The sequence below is a fragment of the Geotrypetes seraphini genome, chromosome 2, assembly GCF_902459505.1.
Source record: "Geotrypetes seraphini chromosome 2, aGeoSer1.1, whole genome shotgun sequence".
In the NCBI taxonomy this organism is placed as follows: domain Eukaryota; kingdom Metazoa; phylum Chordata; class Amphibia; order Gymnophiona; family Dermophiidae; genus Geotrypetes; species Geotrypetes seraphini.
The window spans coordinates 475,653,592-475,680,146 of NC_047085.1; the positions used below are offsets into that span (position 1 = coordinate 475,653,592).

The 26,555-nt window shown below is 42.8% G+C and overlaps 1 protein-coding gene across 3 annotated transcripts in view; it reads right to left on the minus strand.

Annotated features, from left to right (window-relative positions):
* The window catches only part of LOC117354345 (sodium channel protein type 5 subunit alpha-like), an 839,094-nt gene that overhangs the window by 804,069 nt on the left and 8,470 nt on the right, over positions 1 to 26,555 (minus strand). The gene's annotated exons all lie outside the window — the stretch shown is intronic.

Below are 26,555 nucleotides of genomic sequence, written 5' to 3' on the forward strand. Positions count from 1 at the left end.
GGCGAGGTAGACTTTTCTCAGAGAAGCGATTTACCTAAGACACTTTACACAGAATGTGACCGTTACTCTTGCCTTTGCCATTGTGCTTTCTCCTCTGCTACACCGATTGTGGCTATTGTGTGACTTTAGTAATTAGTTGGTTTGGAACAATAAAGATGCAGTTTAATGAATTATTGAGTGAGTAGAGTGGATAAAAGTTTTACAGAAGCGGCTCATCACTTCCTACGGGAGGGGGTGGGGGGGAGAGATGCTGGACCCCAGTGCGCGGAAGAGAGGGTTCTCATAAACACACACACACACACATTCTAGACAGCCACTCAACTCTTAGTCCCCTGCTAGCCTCAACCTACAATCCAGACCCATCGATGTTCCCACTGTATGGAAACAGCCTCTCCAGTAATGTTATTAGGGAAGGCATAGCTTAATTAGATGATTTTTTTTTTTTTTTACTAATAGTTAACTCCTGAAGTGAGGCAGAGCTGGCAAGAACACATTGACAAGTAAACAAGCGGCATGCAGGGATGGATTCTATAAAGAAGCACCTAAGCACACCTCCACCATATGCGCCACTGAGCAGTTTTCAATCCACCGCTAGGCACCGCTTAGAGAATCACACCTAGCTGCGCCTAACAGCGCAATAGCCACAAAGGTGTTTTCTTTGGAATGTGGGGTGCCTCTGAGCTCAGTGTTACCTCCTATTCTTTTTAACTTTTTTTTTTAGCCCTTTATTAGTGGTCATTCAGGAGTTTGCCATTACACTTCTCCCTCCGTATTCGCTGTGATAGGGAGATTAACAGAACCGCCAATACGGAAAAACCACAAATAATTTTGTCATATGTTATTCACTGTTTTCTATTAAAAACCATCGCGAATATGGTGAAACCACGAATAGCACGGTGGAAGACCTGGCCTGTTCCCGAAGGAGAGGCAAACCACGATGAAGAAAGCGCAGGGAATCGGCGATTTTTCTCTATAAATGCTTGGAATCAGCGATTTCTCTATGCAAGCTGATGCCATTTGGGGTTAGGAGCCAGCAAGCCAAAAATGTGAATAATCGAAACCGCGAATACGGAGGGAGACGTATATTGCTCATGCTATGTAGTTGACTTACTTCTGCTGGCAGAAACTTCATCTACTAACCCCGATCTTTCTAACTTGCAGGAGTGCTCAGAAGCGGCTTCGAGATGGGTCATCGCTAATAGACCAGTGCCAAATACTGCCGATGCAAAAGTATGTTGGCTCTCGGCGCATTTGGCTCATCCCTCTTTACCACTTAAGTTATTCAAGTCAATTAATACAGGTTTCAGATTCTCTTCTATACTTTGGGATTCTTGTTGCTTATCAGTTACTGTCTGTGGTTGTGGAGAAAGTATTTTTTGTTCTTCGTCAGTGATTCTGGGACGATCACCTTATTTGGAAGGTGGAAAACAAATGTTTCTTTGTAGCTGAATTGCTCGGTATTTTTAGTCTCTCCTTGGGTTACAAGAGAACTCCCAAGCAATCAGGAAAAGGGTAGATTCAATGCACCTCTAGTCATTTGTCCAGCCTAATCCAACTATGTAACTATAATGTCATAAAGTCAGCTCCTTTTACAGTGGTGGAAAAAAAAGCATCATGAAATAACACCAATGGCAGGCAACACTCAAAGCAGCTTGTTTAATTTCAGTTTTAAGTGTTATAACATTTCATACTCTTAAAATGAAATCTATTTAAATATTCTTATGAGCCTTGATTTTTTTTTTTTAAATCTAGTTCCTTATTTTTCTAATGGCTAAACTACTGATACGCTTTCACAGCATCATTTTTACAAGGGGAAGTTTTGATGAATTGCATTTCTTTTCTGGCGCTGTATTTAATCATAGAGGAACTAGAACAGCATTTGATTGGAGGATCTATAATCTATCAAGGCTTTGGAATCAGACTGCCATTCTGCTGGTAGGGAGGTATGTCCAAAGCATGTCGGTAATTCCACCCCAACGACCTCCCAATGACTCCTCCGGAACAGCATTTGTGACTCCCCTGTGAAGTGAATAGGTGGCTTACACTTTCTCCCTACTGTCACTATTGTATAACAAAGAGTTTTCAGTAAATTCCACAGTTATGCAGCACTAAACACATTGTGACCTAATTAAATGAAGTGCTGCCTCTTCTATCCGGAGAAAAGCAACAGCCTCCAGGTAGAACAGTGGTCTCAAACTCAAAGCCTTTGCAGGGCCACATTTTGGATTTGTAGGTACTTGGAGGGCCTCAGAAAAAAATAACTAATGTATCATTAAAAAAAATGACAATTTTGCATGAGGTAAAACTCTTTATAGTTTATAAATCTTGTCTTTTGGCTAAGTCTTAATAATAATATTGTCAGTTATAGCTAAAGAGACATATGATCAAGAAACTGTTTTATTTTACTTTTGTGATTATGATAACCATACCGAGGGCCTCAAAAGTACCTGTCTGGCCACGAGTTTGAGACCACTGAGGTAGTGGTTATTATCTCTATACACAGATCAGATCCCTTAAAGGACTCCTCAACTTTTTTAGCGTGCGATTAGCGCGTGCTGAATATCCATGTGCGCTAGATCCTAACGCCACCATTGAGCTGGCGTTAGTTCTTGGTGCGTGGCGGGGGGGGGGGCAGCGCGTGCTAATCCACAACATGCGCTAAAAACGCTACCGCAGCTCTTTGGGGAGAACGGGATAGAAATTGAATTAAAATCAATCAATCACAAAATGAAAGGGAACCAGAGAAACATAGTAAAAACTGTGACAGATAAAGGCCAGAAGGATCCATCCAGTCTACTGTGAGAGCGAGATTCTATTCAGGCATATTCGTACACACGACCACAAATCAGATCCCCCTTCCCAAGCCAAAATCTGCTAATATGAGAGCCTCCACCTCTTCTACTGGTTGGCCATTTCAAGGACCTGCCATTTTCAACTTTTTCATCCCATAAAACTAAGGCCCTCTTTTACTAAAGTGTCCTGTGGATTACAGGACTGGAGGCAACATGGATTCACTAGAGGTAGCTCTTGTTAGACAAATCTTATCAATTTCTTTGACTGGGTGACTAGAAAATTGGATAGAGGATGTGTGCTAGAAGTGGTGTATTTAGATTTTAGCAAAGCCTGATAGTGACGTCTAATAAATAAACTGAGTGCCCTTGAGATGGGTCCCAAAGTGATGGACTGGGTCAGGAACTGGTTGAGTGGAAGACGACAGAAGGTAGTGATCAATATAGATCGCTCTGAGAAAAGGGATGTTAACAGTGGTGTGTGTACCTCAAGGTCCTGTTCTTGGGCCTGTTCTTGTTAACATTTTTATAAATGATATTGCTGAAGGGTTGATGGGTAAGTTTGCCTCTTTGTGGATAATACCAAAATCTGCAATAGAGTAGACACGCCAGATGGTGTGGATAACATGAAGAAAGACCTGGTGAAGCTTGAAGAATGGTCTGAAATTTGGCAGCTAAAATGTAATGTTAAGAAATGTAAGGTCATGCATTTGGGCGGCAAAAACCAGAGGGACAAAAGACGACTTGACAAAAGACAACGTGAGCTCCAACGCTGTTTAGGGGGTAAAGAACTTATGTGCACGATGGAAGAGCGGCGAAAGCTAGAAGGATGCTAGGTTGCATGGGGAGAGGTATGGCCAGTAGGAAAAAGGAGGTATTGATGCCTCTTTATAAGACTCTGGTGAGACCTCATTTAGAATATTGTGTACAATTCTGGAGGCTGCACCTTCAAAACGGATATAAAAAGGATGGAGTCAGTCCAGAGGAAGGCAAGTAAAATGGTGTGTGGTCTTTGTGATAAGGCATTTGGGGACAGACTTAAAGATCTCAATCTGTATACTTTGGAGGAAAGGCGGGAGAGGGGAGATATGATAGAGTCGTTTAAATACCTACATAATATAAATGTGCATGAGTCGAGGCTCATTCATTTGAAAGGAAACTCTGCAATGAGAGGGCATAGGATGAAGTTAAGAGGCGATAGGCTCCGGAGTAATCTGAGGAAATACTTTTTTACGGAAAGGGTGGTAGATGCGTGGAACAGTCTTCCGGAAGAGGGGGTGGAAACAGAGAGTCTGGATTCAAGAGGGCCTGGGATAGGCACGTGGGATCTCTGAGAGAGAAATAGATAATGGTTACTGTGGATGGGCAGACTGGATGGGCCATTTGGCCTTTAACTGCCAATATGTTTCTATGTTTTTATATTTGCGGTATATTAAATAAATTGAACTTGATACTACTGCTGTTTATGTCTGTAACTGCCACTCCATGCATTTGAGGTAACTCCATCACAGGGAGCTTGGTAGGTAACTAGGCCCAGATTCTGTAAATGGCACCTAAATCATCCAGTGCCTAGAAAAATGGTGCCAGCCACATATGGAGCAGAATCTTTGATCTTTGATGTAATGATCTGAATATTCCTGAAGTTTTATCTGAGTACCTGGTCATAGGAAACAAGTGGCATAAGAACATAAGAATTACCTCTGCTGGGTCAGATCACTGGTCCATCGTGCCCAGCAGTTCGCTCATGCGGCAGCCCTCTGGTCAAAGACCAGTGCCTTAACTGAGACTAGCCCTACCTGAGTACGTTCCGGTTCAGCAGGAACTTGTCTTTTTCTTGAATCCCTGGAGGGTGTTTTTCCCTATGGTCAGACTCCAGAAGAGCATTCCAATTTTCCCAGCTGAACCAGTTCAGATTAACTTTTTTTTTTTTTCCATCTCAAGAACCACAGTGAACTGGTCTCAATTTTTCCTGTAGCATGATTGGATTATACAAGTATATCCTGTTAACCTGTAGGTACTGAGATCAAAATTATTAGGATTCATGCCCAGCATTTGGGAGAATTTACTCTCTCCTTCTTTCCCCTAGGCGAGAGGGCAAGGCTATCTCCCTTTGTACTCCTTTCCATTCTGCAAATACAAAACCCTTCTCTACCCGCTTCCAGAATCACCATTGGCTTCCCTTCTGCAAGCAAGAGTTCATCACTTCAGAAACGTCTTCACACTGATCAGCAACAGAGAGAATTAAAAAAAAGTCATCTGGACCCAGAGTCTGGCCACATTTTCCAATCACAGTGAGTTCACACTGAGCCAGAGTTAATTCATAATTCAGGGTTTGAAATCAATATTTTTCTTGATGCATATTCTCCAGGTATGATGAGATCCCAAAGAAGAGTGCTATAATGAATGCCTAGCTTGTAAGTATCAATAAATAAACTGCTCTGCAAATAAAGAATAAAAACCTAGCCCTTCCTTAACTTTCTAAGAGTATTTTACTTAAACATTTTGCAGTGCAGGTTTTCAGTGAAGGTTATTGCTTTTCCCTAATACGCACACATATATTAAATCTCTCTTGCATAAATCATAATTCCTAATACTCTTTGCATTGGGGCATCAGGGCATGCACTGCAGTCTCTTTGTAGCATTTAAAAGTGGCTTCTTCCCTGGCTTGCAATCGAACTGAACCTCACCCTCTATGCAAAAGTGAAGGGATGGCATTGCGTTATTCCACAAAGCATAGCCAGGGGTTCCGTTTTCTGTTTGAGTATCTGGCATAGATTTAATTTCATTTGAGATCAAGGCAGAGTATAACATAATAAAAGGGAAGTGTGTGACGCAGTGGTTAGAGCTATAGCCTCAGCACCCTGAGGTCGTGGTTTCAAATCCCACGCTGTTCTCTGTGACCTTGGGCAAGTCACTTAATCCCCCCCCCATTGTCCCAGACACATTAGATAGAATGTGAGCCAACCAGGATAGACAGGGAAAAATGCTTGAGTGCCTGAATGTAAACCACTTGGACTATAAGTGGTATATAAATACTTAAATTTTTAATTTTTTTTAAAAAACCCACATTTATTTATTTAATTTGTTTTCTATCCCTTTTCTCCCTAATGAGCTCAGAACGGGTTACAGGATAACATACATGAGGGACAGTCAGACGGTTTACATTTTGCTGTATTTGCAATACAATGAAATTACAGGGAAATACTTTTAAAACCAACAGGAGGATTTTTTTTTTTTTTCACTCAGAGAATGGTTAAGCTCTGGAATGCGTAGCTGGTTTTAAGAAAGGTTTGGATCTAGGCCATGTAACATCTTAAAAGCCAAAGTAATTTAAATATAATTCTGGCCATAACTGGAAGGCAATGAAGATGTTTCAAACAGAGTTGCAAGTTCCCAGCAGCTAGGTCCAAAGATTACGGTAGTTAAGCGATAAACATTTTGCGGCACTCGCAGACAGTTCTTTAGCTCTGTAGGTAAACCTAAATAAACTATGTTATAATAATCAAATTGTGCTAAAATAATAGACTGAACGGCCACTCTAAAATGAGACTCACTCATAAAAGGTCAGATCTAACACAGCAATCGTTTCAAAAGATCCGTTGAGCACCCGATACTCCAAAGTTAAAGCAGAACCCAATACAATTTCTAGCATTTTAAGCAAGTACTAAAAGGATGGATTCTCCCATGGGTTCTCAAAGGATAGAGGATTAGCTGAACTTCCTACCCAAAGTAATTTTTGTTGTTGTTGTTAGGGCTGAGATTTAACCCAAGGTCGTCCAATTTTTGATAGATAAAACTAGTATTTAACAGCTCAAAAGCAGAGGCTAATCTCGAACCAGCTAAACCAAAAGAATAAATAAAAATAGAAAAAAACAAAAGGAATTGACCCCCCAAATATCCACAAAGAAGAAAATCCAGAGAAAACAAAAAAAAAAAACTCTGTGGAGTGACGATGTTCCTAAATGGACTTTATTTGAAAGTGTCAAAGTTCCAAAGGTACACTGAAATCATCCACATAAAATAATTTCATCCACATAAAAGCCTTAAAGGACCTAGTCCGCTAGGGATACAGGACCCAACATGGTCTGCATTTCGACAAAAAGACTTCTTTAGGGGTCCACCAGACTATTTACCATCAAACACCATGGTATTTTCGACAAGTTGTGGCACTTTATAAGCCTATTCGATCTTTATGATCTGAAAATCATAAGCTATTCATTCCAATAGTGCAGGGAAATTATGCAGACACTAGAGTGATGACTTTCTGTATTGCTGGTGTTAAAATGTGGAATGCTCTGCCACAAGAATACGGGCCTTTGGGATCTTAGTGACCTCTTGGTCATATTCAGTGTGTTTATCTGGGGGGGGGGGAGAGGAGTTGGTGTTTGGGGGTTTTGTTGGTTAGGTAGAGTTGGGGAACTCGGGGAGGGGGGGAATTGCTGCTTTTGTTTCATTGTCTATCCTCAAATGTTGTATTGTTGGATGCTGGTTCTTTGGATTTTATTCTGTTCATTGATGTTTATTGATTAGCATTCCCAATAAAAAAAAGATTTGAACATAAAATGTGGAATGCTCTGGTGGGACAATTGCGACTGTGTGTAAGAAATAGTTAAAAACTCAGCTGTATGATACTGCATTTTTGGGATTTAAGAGTCGGCATTTGAAGAAAAGAATCTGCTTAACCATAGGGTCCTTTTACTAAGGTGCGCTAAATGATTTAGCACACGCTGATTTAGCCTCAGACTAATGTAACAATATAGAACCAAAAGGTACAAATCAAAACTGCTTTTGATACTTTCACTGGCAAAAAAAACTCCCTCACAGAACAGCTCAGATTTAGAAAAGGGCAAAGTCACCCGGAGGTACGTTCAAGGACTTAGCTGCACTTTTCAAGGCTGTATTGTTTGTTCCCCTGATGAGCCAAACATTGGTGAAACAAGGTCGCTTGTTGGGAAGATTGGAGAAGACGTGACAGCGTTGGAGCTCAAGTCGTCTTTTGTCAGCTAAGTCCTTGACTGTGCCTCCGGGTGACTTTGCCCTTTTCTAAACCTGAGCTGTTCTGTGAGGGAGTTTTTTTTGCCAGTGAAAGTATCAAAAGCAGTTTTGATTGGTACCTTTTGGTTCTATTCTGCTACATTAGTCTGAGGCTTTTTCTCCCTCTTTTTGAGTGCATGCTGGGTTTGAAGAGGGGGGTACCTCGGTGCCATGATCACACACCATTTTCAGGTACAGCTATATGATGGGAGGGATGTTATTGAATGAGAGTACCCAAGAAAGGGACTTGGGGATAATGGTGGACATGACAATGAAGCCGACGGCACAGTGTGCAGTGGCCGCTAAGAAGGCAAATAGAATGCCTAGGCATATTCAAGAAGGGTATTACAACCAGAACGAAAGAAGTTATCCTGCCGTTGTATCGGGCGATGGTGCGTCCGCATCTGGAGTACTGCGTCCAATATTGGTCGCCGTACCTTAAGAAGAATATGGCGATACTCGAGAGGGTTCAGAGGAGAGCGACACGTCTGATAAAAGGTATGGAAAACCTTTCATATGCTGAGAGATTGGAAAAACTGGGTCACTTTTCCCTGGAGAAGAGGAGACTTAGAGGGGATATGATAGAGACTTACAAGATCATGAAGGGCATAGAGAGCGTAGAAAGGGACAGATTCTTCAAACTTTCGAAAAATAAAAGAACAAGAGGGCATTCGGAAAAGTTGAAAGGGGAAGATTCAAAATGAATGCTAGGAAGTTCTTCTTTACCCAACATGTGGTGGACACCTGGAATGTGCTTCCAGAGGGCGTAATAGGGCAGAGTACGGTACTGGGTTTCAAGAAAGGATTGGGCAATTTCCAGCTGGAAAAGGGGATAGAGGGGTACAGATAGAGGATTACTGCTCAGGTCCTGAACCTGTTGGGCCGCTGCGTGAGCGGACTGCTGGGCACGATGGACCTCAGGTCTGACCCAGCGGAGGCATTGCTTATGTTCTTATATGTTTTAATTGATGTAAACTGTTTAGTTTTTTTTGTAAATGGTATAAAAACGTTTTAAATAAATAAAAGAAAAGAAAAACAACTAAGAAAATAAAATACCAAGACCAGATAGATCAGTATCAAAAGTGCTCATGGAAACATTAAAGAGTACTGACAATTGTAAAGAATTTTGTGAAAGACCACAGTCTGATTACCAAGGATCAGAACAGTCTCTAAAACAATGAACCTGATAAGTTCTGTTGGACAGAAATTCCAAGAACTAAAATTAGAAGGTGCCTGGTTGCTAGATTTGCATTAACTTTGCTTTCATGTGCCACATTGTAATTGTGTATATTCTGCTGGGTTGTAGTACACTATGGCCCTCCTTATACAAACCCTATTTGTATTTGATACATGCATACATTGGCACTTAAATGCGAAGAGGGGCATAATCAAATATGTGCCTAAGTCTGAGGTTGGAAGTTTTGTACAAGACGTCCACAAACTCAGCAGGAAAAATGTCCATTTTCAAAGCTGCCAAACGTCTATCTTTTATTTTTGAAAATGAGCTAGGTATAAGTTTTGGTCCTTAGGATGTCTACCTTTCTTGGCCATTTTCAAAAATAAAATCGTCCACGTGAAAAATGTACAAAAGCAAGTTTTGTAGACGTACCCACCAACTACCTTGTCTGATCGTGGCAGAAGGAATCCCCATCAGCTGAGCTGGTTTGGGGGATTCCTGGCGGCTCAGCTGATGGGGATTCCCTCTGCCAGGATCAGCTGAGCTACACCCATCCCCTGACATTTTCTGACACCCCGGACCATGGGAGTGGCCTAAGGGATTTGGCTAATTGGAGTCTTAGGCCACTCCCAGTGCATCCCAGGCATTCCTCCTGCCGCAGGATGCCTCAGGAGGTGGTGGCAGAAGGAATTGGGAACTGTTCCTGCCACAGACATTTGGGGGGCGGGGGCTTCAGGGGTTCCAGCAGAAGGGAGTTGGCATCCCTCCTGCCAGGGGATGCCTCAGGGGGTGGTAGCAGGAGGAATTGGGTACTCCTCCTGCTGCAGACTGTGTCAGGAGTGTTCACCGTTGCAGCAAGAGGAATTGGGCACTCCTCCTGCTGTGGACACTCGGGGGGGATGACTTTGGGGTTCTGGCAGGAGGGAGGGGGCATTCCCTCCTTCTGGCCAACTTCACGGGGGGGGGGGGTGGATGGGATCCCTATTGCGGCTACTAAACTGATCACGGCAAGGAGATTCCCTTGTTGCGATTGGCTCAGCGGCTTTGATTTTTGATAAGGCGGTATATCAAATTTTAATAAATATGAAACATGAACTCCTCTTTTATTAATTTTTTTTATTATCATTTTCTTTTAATAAATATTTTTATTGTAAACCATTTAGGTACCTGTCTGATAAACGGTATATCAAAGAATAAGAAACTTGCACTTGAATGTCTTAAGTCAAAACATCCTAGTTGGCAGTGGCGTAGGAAGGGGGTGAGGGGTGGGCAGTCTGCCCTGGGCACCGTCTTGGTGGGGGCGCCAGCACCCCTCATCCTCTCCGCCCCCTTCGGCTCCTTCCCCTCCCCTCCCCACTACCAAGCGCCACATACCCCTTCCCTTCTCCTTTACCTCTTTAACGTTCATGGCGCGAGCAGCAACCCACAACCTGCTGTTCGTGCCAGCATTGGCTCTTCCTCTTACGTCACTTCCTGGACTCATGTCTAGGAAGTGACATTAGAGGAAGAGCTGACGCTGGTGCGAGCAGCTGGTTGAGGTTGCTGCTCCTGTCGGGAACGTTAAAAAATGTACGGGGGAAGGGAAAGGCTGCACGCGTTCAGCAGGAGGGGGCAGGGAAGGAGCAGGTGGGGTGGGGTGGAGAAGAGGGCGTGGAGGGGCGTCTCTCCCCCCTCGCTATGCCACTGCTAGTGGGTATTTTCAAAACTGACTTTTTAGATATCTTTCTGGTTGTTTTGTCTCCAGTGCATCTAAATCTTAAAGGGGCATGTTAAAGGCGTGTTTTGGGTAGGATTAGGGCGGGATGTTTTACAGCGATAATCACAAAACCAGAGTGGAATTGTCCCAATCAGAATGGTGCACAAAGAAAGTGTCTTTCAACTCATCTGATAAATCCAAATGCCTTTATTCATCCAAAGTTCCGTAAATCCATACAATGACTCAGTGACCCGACGTGCACATGTTTCGGCCTGCATCAGGAGTCTATAATCATGTATATGAATATAAATAAATCAATGGACATATAGATTTTTGTGGTTTTGTTTCCCCTGTTCTTTTGTACAGCGATAATCAAACATTTTATAAAACGTCCAGGGCACAATTTCGACATTTTGGGCTAGATCCGTTTTTAAAATTGGTAAGGACCACAAAGGCACTCAAACTGGCCAGATGACATTGGAGGGATGATAATATGGCCCATATACACTCCCCAGTAGTCACTGACCCTATCCCACCTCCCCTATCCTCCCCCCAAATATCTGCATGAAACAGTACATATATGTCTCTATGACCGGTGCAGATACTATGGCCAGTCCTAGTAGATCTGCAAGCAGGTTTCTGGAGTAGCCTGGTGGGCAGTGCAGTGGACTGCAGAGAAGGGGATCCAGGCCCTTATGCCACTCCCTAATTAGTACATTTGTGGTGGAAAGTGTGAGCCCACCAAAAAAAAACCACTGTACTGCCATATAGGTGATACCTGAAGACATAAGGGCTATTTGGGTATTAAACAGGTGGGTATAGTGGGTTTGGGAGGGGGTTTGGAGTGCTCACCTTATAATATATGGAGGTTTTGGTGAGATGTGTACCTGGCATTCTTAATGTGTAGTTCACAGCAATTATGGTCATCCAATCAGATGTTTCATTGAGACCTTCCGGCATCATAGAGCCGAGTTCAAACATCCGTCATAGTTCTTTGATATTTAAAATTCGTTCTATGTTACCTCCCTCCCACCCTACTGTAATGGAGTCCAAGATTCTTCATTTTAGATCTTGCAGTGTATGATGCATAAGTTTCCAGTGGCGAACCAATGGAGCAGATTCCGTTAGGGTATGCACTCTGGACTTATGTTCGTTCAACCTTATTTTAACAGATCTTGTTGTACGCCCTATAAATAATTTTGGACAGGAGCATTGTATTGCATAGATTACATTCGCAGTATTGCAATTTGTTCTCTTATTTAAATAATAAACCTTGCCTGTCATGGGGTGTTTCCAGGTCTCACCCAACTTAGTAAACGGGCACCATTGGCACTGACCACATTGAGAATGATATCCCTGAATTCTTAATGATGGTTCTTTCCGAATACTATGATTGGATGACCATAGAGGACTAACTATCCTTACGGCCTACTTAGGATGTGTCAGATTTTAGGGGCGTAAATTATGTGTCACGGTCAGTTAATGATGTCTAGGGGATGCCCTATTTCAATGCAACTTAAGAATGCCACGGCCATTTTGAACAAGCAACAGCAGTCTCACAGAACTAGTGCAGTAAGAGAGATAGATACGTTATATTTATGAATTTTTTTCACTAGCTGCATTAAAATAAACACTGAAGAAATTATTGGCTTGATTTTCAGTATTTCCCCAATCCTGAGGAAGAATGTGAAATGCGTCGGTGAGGGGACAATGGATTATGAAAGCTAAGTGAAAAGAACTTACTGATATTCACTTTAAAGTATTTATAATAAGATTAAGGCCCTCTTCTACAAAACTGCGCTACAAGTTTTTATTGCGGTGAGCCGCGTGAATGGCCCGCGCTGCTACCGACGCTCATAGAGTTCCGATGAGCGTCAGGAGCAGCGCAGGCCATTCAGCGCAGCTCTCTGCGCTAAAAACTGCTAGCGCAGTTTCGTAGAAGAGGGGGTAAGTATTTAATACACAGTAGAGATAAAAAGAAAAAAATCAAGTATCTGGATCGATGAGAAACGGTACCACATGAATTTAGATTACTCAAGTGGTGGTCTGAAGATCCATGAGATACTAGCGGTTATACCAGTAAGAATGAAAAGTATGAATGTGAAGTTGCACTGAATTTGACAATATATAGTATATACTTGTCAAAATATACATTGATAACTTTCCTCCATAAACATTTATAAGCTTCCTCATGAACATGTTATGTTGACACTTCAGAATATAATTGTTTATGTGCCTGGTGTGGCTCCATTGATAATTTGCCCTTTATAGTTCTAAAATCGATGCTTTTAATCACATGTAACAGATGCATAAATGCCCATTTCTCTATATATTTTAGAACTGGTTCAGCATCAGATTCTGACTGAATCTTTTAAACAAAAAGGATGCAACTCCAAAATCATCTCCAAGAATATTGCCTCCTCTCTTGAAATACACAGAGGAAACCTATTGCAGTTAAAAAACCCCACAACAACCAACCCACAGAAAAGATCCCCCTGGTGGTGACACTGAGAAACATGATAAAAGGCCTTCGATCGTTTCTTCAGGAGGATGAATTAGTGAAAGCAATATTCCCAGCTGCACCCATGCTGGCCTTCCGACAGCCACCTAATCTAAAACAAAAACTGATGAAAAACACACTCCTAATACAGACCCACAGAGAAGAGAATGGCCCGCATCCTTGCGATATACCAAACTATAAACTTTGCCAACACATTTCACAGGACCCCCATAGCCTCTCACATGGGAAAAACATTCAGCATAAGGGAATCCTTCACATGCTCATTTTCCAATGTGATATATATCATTCAGTGAAAAAGTGCAAAGGGTGCTACATTGGCGAAACAAGCCAGATGCTAAAAACTAGGATTAATTTACACAGATATCATATCAGAAACTGCAATGCCAACAAGGATAGCGCTTCTGTGGGATGATATTTCAACAAACCAGAACACTACATCAATGATTTTATGGTGAGGAAGGAAATTTTAAAACAATTCAGGATCATAAGATCTTTAAAATCAAAATGATAAACTATTTTGACACCCACAAAATGGGACCTAATAAGGACCTTGTCAGAAACCACTTCACAGGTCATGGACCTGATGGGCCGCCGCGGGAGCGGACTGCTGGGCGCGATGGACCTCTGGTCTGACCCAGTGGAGGCAACTTCTTATGTTCTTATCACATTACAGGCTATGCATTTTTACAACTGTCTCCTTCTCGGCACCTGCCCCTTGTCTCTCTGTCTCTCACCCACCCTACCCCTTTTGTCTTATACCTCGCCCTATCCCCCTCCTTCTGTGAGACTATCACTGAAATGCTTTGACGTTTCAATTACATATACTGACAGTTGTCAATATTCGCCTATTTCTGATCTGTGGAAGAAGGGTCATCTTCAAAACCTAATCAAACAATACAATAACCAACTCCCCACCCCCCTTTTATGAAGCTGTGTTAGGCTTTTTTATTGCCGGCTATGGCGGTAAAAGCTGATGCTCATATAATTCCTATGAGTGTCGGAGCTAATACTGCCGCGGCCGATGATAAAAAAGCTTAATGCAGCTTCATAAAAGGGGGCCTAAGTTAGTCTAATAAAAAAGGTATTACCTTTATTCCTTTTGTTTTGTTTCTTTTAATTCTATATATTATCTCAAAATACTTGGGGCTCCTTTTACAAAGCTGCGATGGCGTTTTTAGCGCACGCAGCATTTTAGCACGCGCTAAATACACGCTACGTGGCTAGAACTAACGCCAGCTCAATGCTGGCGTTAGCGTCTAGCGCGCGTGCTAAAGCCACTATCGCAGTTTTGTAAAAGGAGCCCTTGTAGAACTTGAAATGTCCCACCTTGGACATCTCAATTCTAATTTGTACGTCAAGTTTCAAGTTTATTACATTTTCGATAAAACGCAAATCAAGATTTCTAAGCGTTGTACAATTTGTATTAAAAAAGGGAAAACAATGAACAAATAAGTACCGACTAAACAATACATCACAAACATAAAACAATAGGAAAATGGGGAGAACTACAATTTAAAAGTAAAGAAAACTTGAAGGGTAAGCAACAATAGGGAATAGGGATTATTAAATAACACCTGGCTATTCAGCAGTCATATGCATGTCGGAAGAGGTAGCACTTTAGATTTCCCTTAAATTTATCTAGATTTTTTTCCGCCCTGATATGAAGTGGCAGGGAATTCCATACTGTAGGGGCCGTAATTGCGAACGATTAATGATTTTCAAGGACGGTGTATAAAGAAGATGTTGAGAGGAGGATCTTAGGACTCTTGAAGGTTCATGTGGAATAAGAAACTTCTGGATAAAGGCCGGTTCTTTAGTATTTTGGGGCTTGAAGGAAAGAATAGCTATTTTGTATATAATTCGATGTGGGATTGGTAGCCAGTGCGCACTTTTCAGCAGAGGAGTGACATGGTCAAATTTCTTCCCGTTAGTGATAATTTTTATGGCAGCATTTTGTATCAGTTGTAGACGGCGAATATCTTTTTTGGCACATACCCTTATACAATGCATTACAGTAGTCAAGTTTGGAATTAGAATGTTGAGGGATTGAGGGTCCAAAATGTTTGCAAGAGATCTAATCATCCTAAGTCTAATGAAACAATTCTCTACTACTGAGCTGATTTGTGTACGGTAGGTCAGTTTGCTATCTACAGTATAATTATTCCCAGAATTTTAATAGCATTCACAGAGATAATTGGAGTATAATTTATAGTGATGGGAGATGTGAGTTATAAGTTATCTAAAAAGCCGCTCAATACCTGTAACTTATGGATCAGCCATATTTTATCTAATCTAAGTCCAAAATTCCATGTTACAAATGCTTTTGCAAAATATTGCAGTCAAGTTAGTTTCAGATGCCGAAAAAGTCTAATCATGTGCCCATTGTATCATAGAATATATAAACTCATTCCAGACTGCCTCTCTTCTTGTCGCATTATTTGATCCCATACCCTGCCTCATACTCCCTACGTTCTGCTCAGCAGAAGCTCTTAGTCATCCCTTCTTTCCGGTATGTCTTTCTAGACATTTTTTTGGAACTGTATGGTTACACTCTGAAACAGCCTCCCTCTATCATTACGGTTGGAAACATCTCATCAGAAGTTCAAAACATACCCGTTTTCAAAAAAAACCTTTGCTGATTTATTAGCACGGTTCATTTGCTGTTTTTGTGGGGTTTGAGGTGGTATATCAAATAAACTTGAAACAAATTTGGAAGTCAGTTTAAAAACAGGGATCACAAACTCTATCTTTGAGGGCAACTGCCAGGGCTGGTTTTGGAGATAATTTGGCTGTGTAAAACCAGCACAAACTGAACAAGCTAAAAGTAAAAAAAAATAAAACACAACTATCCTTAAAACCAAGCCTGGATAGAGGGCTGGAGTACAACTTCTACTATGGTATTACTATTTATCACTTATATAGTGCTGAAAGGCGTATGCAGCACTGTACATTTTGACGTTTAATAGACTGTCCCTGCTCGGAAGAGCTTACAATCTAACTTGGACAGACAGACAGACATGATATATAGGGTTGGGGATGCAGAACCCCCAAGGTGAGAGGAGTTAGGAGTTGAAAGCACTCTCGAAAAGGTGGGCTTTTAAATGGGCCTTGAATACTCCTTCTATGAAGGGTACAAATATTTCAAAACAGTACGAACGGAAATTATGAATAAACGATATAATGGCCTCTAATTTTCAACAAGTTTCCCCTTGCCCAGTTGGTCCTGGAGTACCCCCTTGTCAGTCAGGTTTTCAGGCTATCCATGATGAATATACATGATAGAAATTTACATACACTGGAGGCAGTGTATGTAAACTTGACTGGGAAAGGGCTATTTCAGGACTGGCACAGGAAACACTGCCCTAGCCCATGGCCATCCCCAAACCCTGTGTAAAATAAGATTTATTCAGAATGCTCAGAGCCATGTTCTTGTGATAACAGATCTGATAGCTCCAAGGGGTGAGGAGCTGAGAACTTTTGCCAGCAAAGCACCTTCTGTTGCAAGATGAGAAACATTTGAGGTTCAATACCACTTATGAAGGAAAAGTCTGAGGGGAAAAGGTAATTTCATGGCCCCACTATTGTTCTTTTGAGCTAGGGTTGGCAGATTTTACATTTGTAAAATCCAAACCCCTAGACCTGCCCATCCCCACCCTCTTACACCCCAGTCCAGCCCCCTAATCACGCCCTAGCCCCGCCCGCGCTGCTTGCTCTGGTCAGGCAAGAGGGCATCCGCGCATGCAATGCGATGACATCACATGCACTCGCGCATGATGTCATCACATGGCATCCGCACATACCCTCTTGCCCAACACAATTTCGGGTGAAGCTTTTCAAAACCCGAACAAAGTGCCGGGTTTTGAAAAGCCGTCTAGACCCCAGACATGTCCTCAAAAGGAGGACATGTCTGGGAAAATCCGGATGTCTAGTAACCCTACTTTGAGCCCCACCAAACACGTGTGTAGACCGCACTCACTGTCATTTCCTAAATATCACAAGACCTTCTAGTCCAGTGGTCTCAAACTCGTGGCCTGGGGGCCACATGCGGCCCGCCAGGTACTATTTTGAGGCCCTTGGTATGTTTATCTTAATCACAAAAGTAAAATAAAACAGTTTCTTGATCATACGTCTCTTTAGCTATAAATGACAATATTATTATTAAGACTTAGCCAAAAGGAAAGATTTATAAGCTATGAAGTTTTACCTCATGCAAAATTGTCATTTCTTTAATAAGACATTAACTATTTTTTCTGCGGCCCTCCCAAGCACCTACAAATCCAAAATGTGGCCCTACAAAGGGTTTGAGTTTGAGACCACTGTTCTAGTCTCTGTCTGGCATGGCTGCAGCCTAAATATGTCCCCCCCAGATATGGCCTCATTCATTCCAGCCAATGACATTTTGAAACACTTCTGCTGTCACTTTTTTAAAAAACTAATCCTTCCACATTACGGCACTGTACCCGCCAAAGGAGCATTAGTCACACACTCTTCAACACCGTGTGACAACCTGAAATCAATTCACCATTGATCTTGCTTGTGTTTTCCTATATTTGGAATGCTGTTTGCTAACAGAGGTGAATAGCTATAAACTACAGTATAAAGCTCAAAAGCTCATCCCCCTTCGGCAGCGTATTCATCAGCTCTCTCTCCACTTTCTCTTTCCATGTGTCTCACGAGGACAAGTTATCAGACGGACCTGTTGCACGTTTGCTCACCTCCCCGCTGAACTCATGGCTATCCTTTGCATCCGGTGGACATCTCTTCATTCAATTTCACCCAAATGGCACATGTTTGGCCAGGCCCAATTATCAAGAGGGACTTAAAAGATTTGAAAGAGAAATGGTAGGTCCCTGACTGGACCCCTACTCATTACATTATTGTGGTATCCTACCATGCAGAAAACAAGTGGGGAAGAGACTGTGCACATCAACCCTCAGGACAATTACAATTTATTGAAAATAATCATAAAAACACATCACATATATAGAACACCAAAACTTATATAGAGTCCTTTCACTTATATCTTTGGACCCACCACTGTCCGTGTTTCGGCTTCCACAAGAAAGCCTTCTTCAGGGGTAGACTTGTGATCCAGTAGATGGCGCTGATATCTATAATAATAAAATGCTAGCCGCACATGCGCACTCGCGCCGCGTGTTCCCTGATCTCTGTTCTGTCGGGGTGTGGCGGCACGAGTGCGCATGCGCGCTTAGTACGTCACTGGTGGGGATGGAGAGAAGCAGCGTTGCTGGGCAAGGGGGCTGTCCTCGCCCGCGCCGAGACCAGGGCAATCTCAAGGCGCAGTGGCCATGTTAGGGGTAGGGTAAGGAGGAGGGCTTTGAGGCAGGCAGCTGTCGGCTATCGGCGGAGAACAGCCGAATGCAGGAAGCGGAGCGGCCAGGTAAACAAAAAAACAACCAACCGAGCGAGCCGGGCCGCTGAGAAAGCGTAAGAGGCCCGGGCCGGGCTGCGGACGGGGACGGAACTGGGGCGGTGAGCCTTCCCTGCAGCTGTCCGCTGAGGTGAAGAGCTTTCCAGTGGCTACGTTTCGCTCCCTGTGCCACAACTTCCTGTTTCCGGCAGGGCGGGACGCGGCACATGGAAAGAAGTTGCAGCGGAGGGAGCGGGACGTTGGAGAAGCAAACTTTTGGGTGGTGTTGGAAACTTCAGAGATAGGTTTGTAGGTCGGACGTGGGGATGGCGCATTTGAGAATGAGGGAGAGAAGTCGGGCCGCGGACAGTGAGACTCGGGAGAATGGGAGGAAGAGATGCCAGACCATGGGCAGAGCAATCCACGCGCTTTGAATTCGGGTGAAGAGAGCTGTTTTGACGTCAAAATTCAATGCAATTCAGGGAAGTGGTGTTGGGGGAGGGAAATGGAGGGGGAGGGATGCTGCTTTGGCTGCTGCACAGGGAAGTGGTGGGAGAGAAATGCTGCTGCATAGGAGGCAGGGAGAGAGACAGATAGATAGAAAGACAGTGGGAGGAAGGGAGACAGAAAGAAAAGAAGAAAGACACAGGGGCAGGGAGATACACAGAAAGACAGACAGACAAAGGGGGCCAGGGACAGAGACAGACAGAAAGAAAGACAGCGGGAGGGAGAGAGAGACAGAAATAAAGACAGACGGACACATATTCTAGCACCTGTTAATGTAACGGGCTAAAATACTAGTAATATATAAAGGAATGGCTCAGGCTTGTAATACTGCGCTAAATGACTGAATCCAAATGCTGCATGAAAAGACTGGCAGTGTCATAATAGTTACGACATGCAACACCTCTCCCTCCACCTTGAATGTGCATATTTAAGGGGAAAAAAAGATTTTCAATTTTTACAGTATCTTGTTATTGGCTTCCAAACATCCCTAAAGTGTCTTGGGGTGTTTGTTCGATTAATCATACAACATGTAACTATATATGAGCAAACTGATTGCAGCTGATTTCTTATACCAAGACTTCAAACTATTTTTCCACATATTTATTAGGATAATTGTTACGATGCAATATTACAAGCCTGACCATGTTGGGTCCAAAGATATAAGTGAAAGGACTCTATATAAGGCTTGGTGTTCTAAAATGGGAACACATCACCCCTTTCTACCACAAAGTCCACTGGCTAGCATTCGAATCCAGAATCCTATTCAAATTCGCCTGCTTTTGTTACAAAACAGTATTTGGTTTATCCCCAAGCTACATCACCCCTCACTTCACCCTGAATCACAGCATCAAGAACGTCCACAGAATTCAACTTTTCGCCTTCCCCTCCCTAAAACTATGTCACTCAAAAAAATTCCTTCACAAAACCTTCGCCTTCCAGGCCGCCAAGCTAAACCCATGGCTAGCCCAAATGGTCCTCAAGGCCCCCAACTACCTCGGCTTTAGAAAATCACTCAAAACCCACCTCTTCCAAGACCAGGACCCTTAATGCCCCTTCTTTATCAACCAACATCTCCCTCCCCCTACCGAACTACTCCCCCCCCCGACCTACTCTCCCCTACTTCTACTTCGTTGTTCGCAACTTTGAACAATTTGGTATTGAACCGCTTGTAACTCTGTTTAATTGATGTGAACCGTCTAGAACTCTTCTGGGTATGGCGGTATACAAAAATAAAGTTGTTGTTATTATTATTATTATATGTGATGTTTTTATGATTATTTTCAATAAATTGTAATTGCCCTGAGGGTTGATGTGCACAGTCTCTTCCCCCGCTTGTTTTTTGTTCTGTTCTGCTTTGCGTGGGGGTTGAGTTTTCCTGTCTCTTGTGGAGCAGATCCTACCATGGAGCCCAGGTTAGCTGGGGAGCTAAACTTCTGTCAGCCAGCACTGGTTCACAATACTCATTCCCGGTTGCTTTGAGCTGTAATAGTGCATCAACGTGTCGGAGAAGGTCCCATGTTGGGAATAAAGATTTCAACCATAGCAAGAACATGAAAGCAATACTCCTGCACTAACCACTTTAAATCCACCCAGTTAAAATGTATAGGCCATTTAATAGCATCAGAAATTCCAAAGGCATAGATTTTTTTTCTCTGAGTACCCTGCAGCCAGTCCCCTTCTGTTGGGCCCTGTCTGCAAGCAGTGGGCAGCTCCCTGATCAGATTTTGTCTGGCACTAAAAAAATATAATCTTCCTCCAGGACCAGAGGAGATGTGGAAAGCTTTTATAAAATATGCAGGGCTCTGTTTTCAGAGAGCTTTGACCAGGGAAATTGAGCGGTAGGAATCCGTTACGAAACAGTTCCCTCTATCCTGCGCTCTGCAGTGTTATTGTACAGCAGCTGGGGGGTAAAGTGCCCCTGCAAAGTAAAAAGAGCTGGGCTTATGCATTCTTGATGTTTCACTCTAGTTTTCCCATGATAATGCAGCTCTTCTGCTTCAAACTTGGATGAGAACAAAAAAACATGTTCATTTCCACAAGCTAGGTCAGAACACACTTAAAGCAAAATGCACAGCTGTGGGGTTCATAGTCAGCATTCTGTCTATATATGGTGTAATTACATTACACTGGTAAAATGCTTTTTAAAAATTGGTTAATGTATTGTAAAAAGCAGCCCCTTTCACTCATAATTATTGTGGTATAATGTAATTTAACTACTTGGAATAGGGCATCCTCAGTGACTTGGAACAGGGTTTTCTTATGGTTCGTACTCAGACTCTGGAATTCTCTCTCACTTCATTTGTGCATGGAGCCAAATTACTGAACATTTGGGGGGGAAACCAATGCATGGCTTTATCAATAATGTAAAGCTTTGTTTTTCTTAGTTTCCTTTAAGAGGGAAGCATAGGGGCCGATTCCACAAAGGGCGCCTAACTTAATTGATAAAATACTTTTAACAGCTGCAAAAAGGGCGAACAGAATGCTAGGAATGATTAAGGGGATCACAAACAGATCGGAGAAGGTTATCATGCCAAGTACCAGGCCATGGTGCAACCTCACCTGGAGTTCTGCGTCCGGCACTGGTCGCCGTACATGAAGAAGGACACGGTACTACTCGAAAGGGTCCAGAGAAGAGGGACTAAAATGGTTAATGGGCTGGAGGAGATGCCGTATAGCGAGAGATTAGAGAACGTATGCAGGTAAGGCTAGACTCAGTTAGGGCACTAGTCTTTGACTTAAGGGCCGCCGCGGGAGCGGACTGCTGGGCACAATGGAGCACTGGTCTGACCCAGCAGCAGCAATTCTTATGTTCTTATCCAATTCCATATAAGATAGGCACCTATCGCAATGTGCTAAGCGAAGCCTAAGTGGGCATTTCTATGGATGGAGCATGAGTTAAGAACATAAGAATTGCCGCTGCTGGGTCAGACTAGTGGTCCATCATGCCCAGAAGTCCGCTTACGCGGCGGCCCTCTGGTAAAGACCAGTGCCCTTAATGAGACTAGCCCTACCTGCGTACGTTGCGGTTCAGCAGGAACTTGTCTAACTTTGTCTTGAATCCCTGGAGGGTGTTTTCCCCAATGAGAGACTCCGGAAGAGCGTTCCAGTTTTCCACCACTCTCTGGGTAAAGAAGAACTTCCTTATGTTCGTACAAAATCTATCCCCTTTCAATTTTAGAGAGTGTCCTCTCGTTCTCCCTACCTTGGAGAGGGTGAACAACCTCTCCTTATCTACTAAGTCCATTCCCTTCATTATCTTGAACATTTCAATCATGTCCCCTCTCAATCTCCTCTGTTCGAGGGGGAAGAGGCCCAGTTTCTCTAGTCTTTCGCTGTCTGGCAACTCCTCCAGCTCCTTAATCATCATAGTCACTCTTCTCTGGACCCTTTCGAGTAGTACCATGTCCTTCTTCGTGTACGGCGACCAGTGCTGGACTTAGTACTCCAGGTGAGGGCGCACCATGGCCCGGTACAGCGGCATGATAACCTTCTCTGATCTGTTCGTGATCCCCTTCTTTATCATTCCTAGCATTCTGTTCGCCCTTTTCGCCGCCGCTGCACATTGCGTAGACGGCTTCATCAACTTCTCGATCATAACTCCCAAATTTCTTTCCTGGGAGGTCTCTCCAAGTACCGCCCCGGACATCCTGTATTCGTGCATAAGATTTTTGTTACCTACATGCATCACTTTACACTTATCCATGTTGAACCTCAACTGCTAAGCATGATTCTGAAAAAACGTAGACATCTGAAATGAAGGCCTTTAAAACCCTTGTCTACATTTCAGGTGCCTAAGCGTTTACATAGGCGCCGCCAGCCCACAATTCTGTAAAACAGCACCTTAGCATGATTGACATGTGGCTGGCACCTTTTTTATAGGCACCGTTTATAGAATCAGCCCCATAGTGTTAAATTGCTTGAGTGGAAGGGACTTCAACAGTGGATTTTTCAGGCTCTTTAATGTACAAAGAATGTTGGCTACTTTGATTCAAGTCAGTGTGTCGCAGATATTTTAAGCTGCGGTACAGTAATCTCAGGGCTGCGGCTGGAGGACACCCAGAAATGCGTGGACTTTGACGCGATGATGTCACACACATGCGCGGATGTTTTCCAGCCAAGGCCCTGAACCTCCTATTACCACCGGTGTGGGGAGTGGGGGGGGGGAGGGTGCTGCAGAAGGAGAGACGAGGAGATGGAGCAGAGGTGCTGGCAAGGAGGAGAACCACAGGCGCTGGCTGACTGACTACAGGACCTGCCTCTCGCCGTGAGAGGCACGGCCTTGTAAGCAGTCAGCCAGCACCTGAGTCTCTCCTTGCCGGAATCTCGGGCCACACCTGCAATCCTCCGGGGCACACAATTTGCGATACACTGATTTAAGTAATGACCTACTTAGCTTTCATGTGTAGATGGAAAGACAAAAGCCATTAAATCTGAATAAATAAATATGTTACCTTTAATTCTCATTTTTTAAAAATCTCATACACATTCTTACATGTACAGTTATGAAGTTGCTTGCAGTTGCTAATTTTGTCATTCAAAATCTCATATGATAATTGATAAGTCCTTCCTAACTTCAAAGCTAAGGGGAATGTTGTATTCGATTGGGGGTGCCTCTCATTTATCTGTATGCACAGAGATTTGCATGCATTAATAACATAACATAACATAATTATTTATTTACACACCGAATAAGCCTTACAGTTCTAAGCGGTTTACAAGGATAGAGCAATAAAATTAGTAACACGGGGAATAAAAGAATTGAATAATTTTTAGTAACAGGGAGAGTTATTTTAAATTAGGATTGTTATTTTGAGAAAAGAGATGTTTTTAAGGATTTTAAAAAATGCATATATGAGGTTGAGGAGCGAACTAAGGGTCCTTTTACAAAGTTGTGCTAAGCGTTAACATGTGTATGTTAGTCTAGGGACGCGTTAGCACGTGGGTATATTTAGCACGCACTAAAACGTATAGCGCACCTTAGTAAAACAGGGGGTAACTGGCTCCAGTCTGGGTCTCTTGAAGCAGCTTGATAGGCAATGAGTTTGGGCACAAATCTTTTGTAGGTAATACCTTTAATTGGTGCCATATAATAAAAGATTTACAATATATAGAGATTAACCTTTTCCTATCGTGTGTCCCGGATGACGGGACATTCCAAAAATGTCGTTGCCATCGTATGTCCCATGGCATGGGACATACAGTTCACGACAGGAACACAAAATATTTAAATTTACAGACTTATGACTTATTTACATTATGTTTACCACAGCCGTAAATGATAACGGTGAATAATACAAAACTTTGCAAAAATAATTACGATTGGAACCAGCGTAACGTAAAATTTATTACGATAGGAAAAGGTTACGATAGACCAGGTATTTCACTATCTACCATTCAGCTACTGCCAACCCAAAAGGCTTGCAATTTGGGAGGAAGGGGGTTGTTTTTTTATTTTTCATTTTTACTCATCTATACTTTACATTACATTATGGACTTCTATTCCGCCTATACCTTGCAGTTCAAGGCGGATTACAAAAGAGCTAACTGGACATTTCCAGTGAAGTTACAACAGTATTGGTTGTTTTTTGTTTTTTTTTGGTTACAAGGGAGGAAAGGTAGCTGGATTAATTCCGGAAGAACTTGCAAATTGGATATTAAATTGACTGTACATTACTGTGTGATATAACAAATAGATTACAGTTAGAGTACAAATAAGATTACGTTACATTTCAGGGATCTGAATACTTGGTTGGTGTTTTGGGGAGGAAGAGATTATTTAAGTGGAGGTTTTGGAGGAGAATTTATCTAGGAGGAGGGGGAAGGGTTGGGTTAAGACAGTGTTCTCAAACTCAAACCCTTTGCAGGGCCACATTTTGGATTTCTAGGTTCTTGGAGGGCCTCAGAAAAAAAATAGTTAATGTCTTATTAAAGAAATGACAATTTTGCATGAGGTAAAAAACTCTTTATAGTTTATAAATCTTTCCTTTTGGCTGTCTTAATAATAATATTGTCATTTATAGCTAAAGAGACATATGATCGAGAAACTGTTTTATTTGACTTTTGTGATTATGATAACCATACCGAGGGCCTCAAAATAGTACCTTGTGAACCGCATGTGGCCCCTGGGCCGCGAGTTTGAGACCACTGGGTTAAGATATCTGGATAAATTTTTTGAAAAGTAGAGTTCTGCATACGTGGCAGTACACACTGTAACTCCATGACACAATGCACACAGAAGATCCACAGCATTCCAGCATGGATCGCTCTAATGGCAAACATTTCACCGCTCTAGTGATGTATGCAAAGAATGTGCTGCAGTTTGCAAGGGCCGAGTAACCACAGACTTAGAAATGCCTGCATTTTACTCCGCAGAGAGTGCATCTGCCGGATTTTCTGCCGGCCTGAGTGACAGCTGATTCACCGAGGGAAACTGGTTTCCCACCTCCTTTATGTGTAACTTTAGTTGACTTAAAAAAAAAAAACACCAAAAAAAACCTTAAGCCTGCAATGAACAGACTCCAGTGCATTAAAGAATCAATAAACAACCAAAGAGACATCATAGATCTTTTACATCGTTGAAATGCTACCCTCAAATGCAGAAAATCGATTTTTAAAGCAGTACTCTTCTACAATATAATACATGGTGTGAAAATATACTATTGTTAAAAAAAAAGTCATTTTAAGCAACCTGAAAGTAAAACTAGAGAAGGTATATTACACTGAATATAAGCAGACATTTATTCTTTAAAAAATATATACCCCCTTTTCTATGAAACCGCGCTAACAGTTTCTAGCATGGGGAGCTGCTCCCAATGCTCCTAGGAACTCAAAGAGCGTTGGGAGCAGCGCGGGCCTTTCAGCGCGGCTCCCAAACACTAGAAACTGCTAGCGGGCTTTCATAGAAGAGGGGGATACAGCATATATAATCTGGGAAAAAGGGGATTCAAAACAACTTGCTCAGCTGCTGCGCTTCCACACGCAGTATGTTTAATTTTGGCTCAAATTTTAAATATTTCTTTTCCTTTTCTGGAAAAAAGAAATAAGAAACATTCTACAGTTTATAAATAAAATTTGTGGAACTGGGGCATATATACCAAGATCCTGACTTACCATGACTGCATACCTTCTACAAGATGGATACCAGTCACTGTAACCAAGATCCCAGTGCCAGCCTGTATCTCTCAGTAGAGAATGAAACGGGGAAAAAAATCTGTCCCCGTCACCGGACCACTGTTCCCTTCACAGCCCCGTCCCCGCCGTCCCCTTCAGCGCCCCGTCCCCGCAGCATCCACCCTTCCCTCTCGGCACCTCACTGCCCTTCGGCACCCTTCGCGCAGTCTGTGCATCTCCCTCCCTCTCCCTTACCTCCGCAGCCCGTTTTAAGGTTTCAATCTTGTTGAAAGCTGCCGGAGTGTTCGTGAAGTCGTGTGCGTGTGTGGGCGGGAGCTTCTCCTCTGACA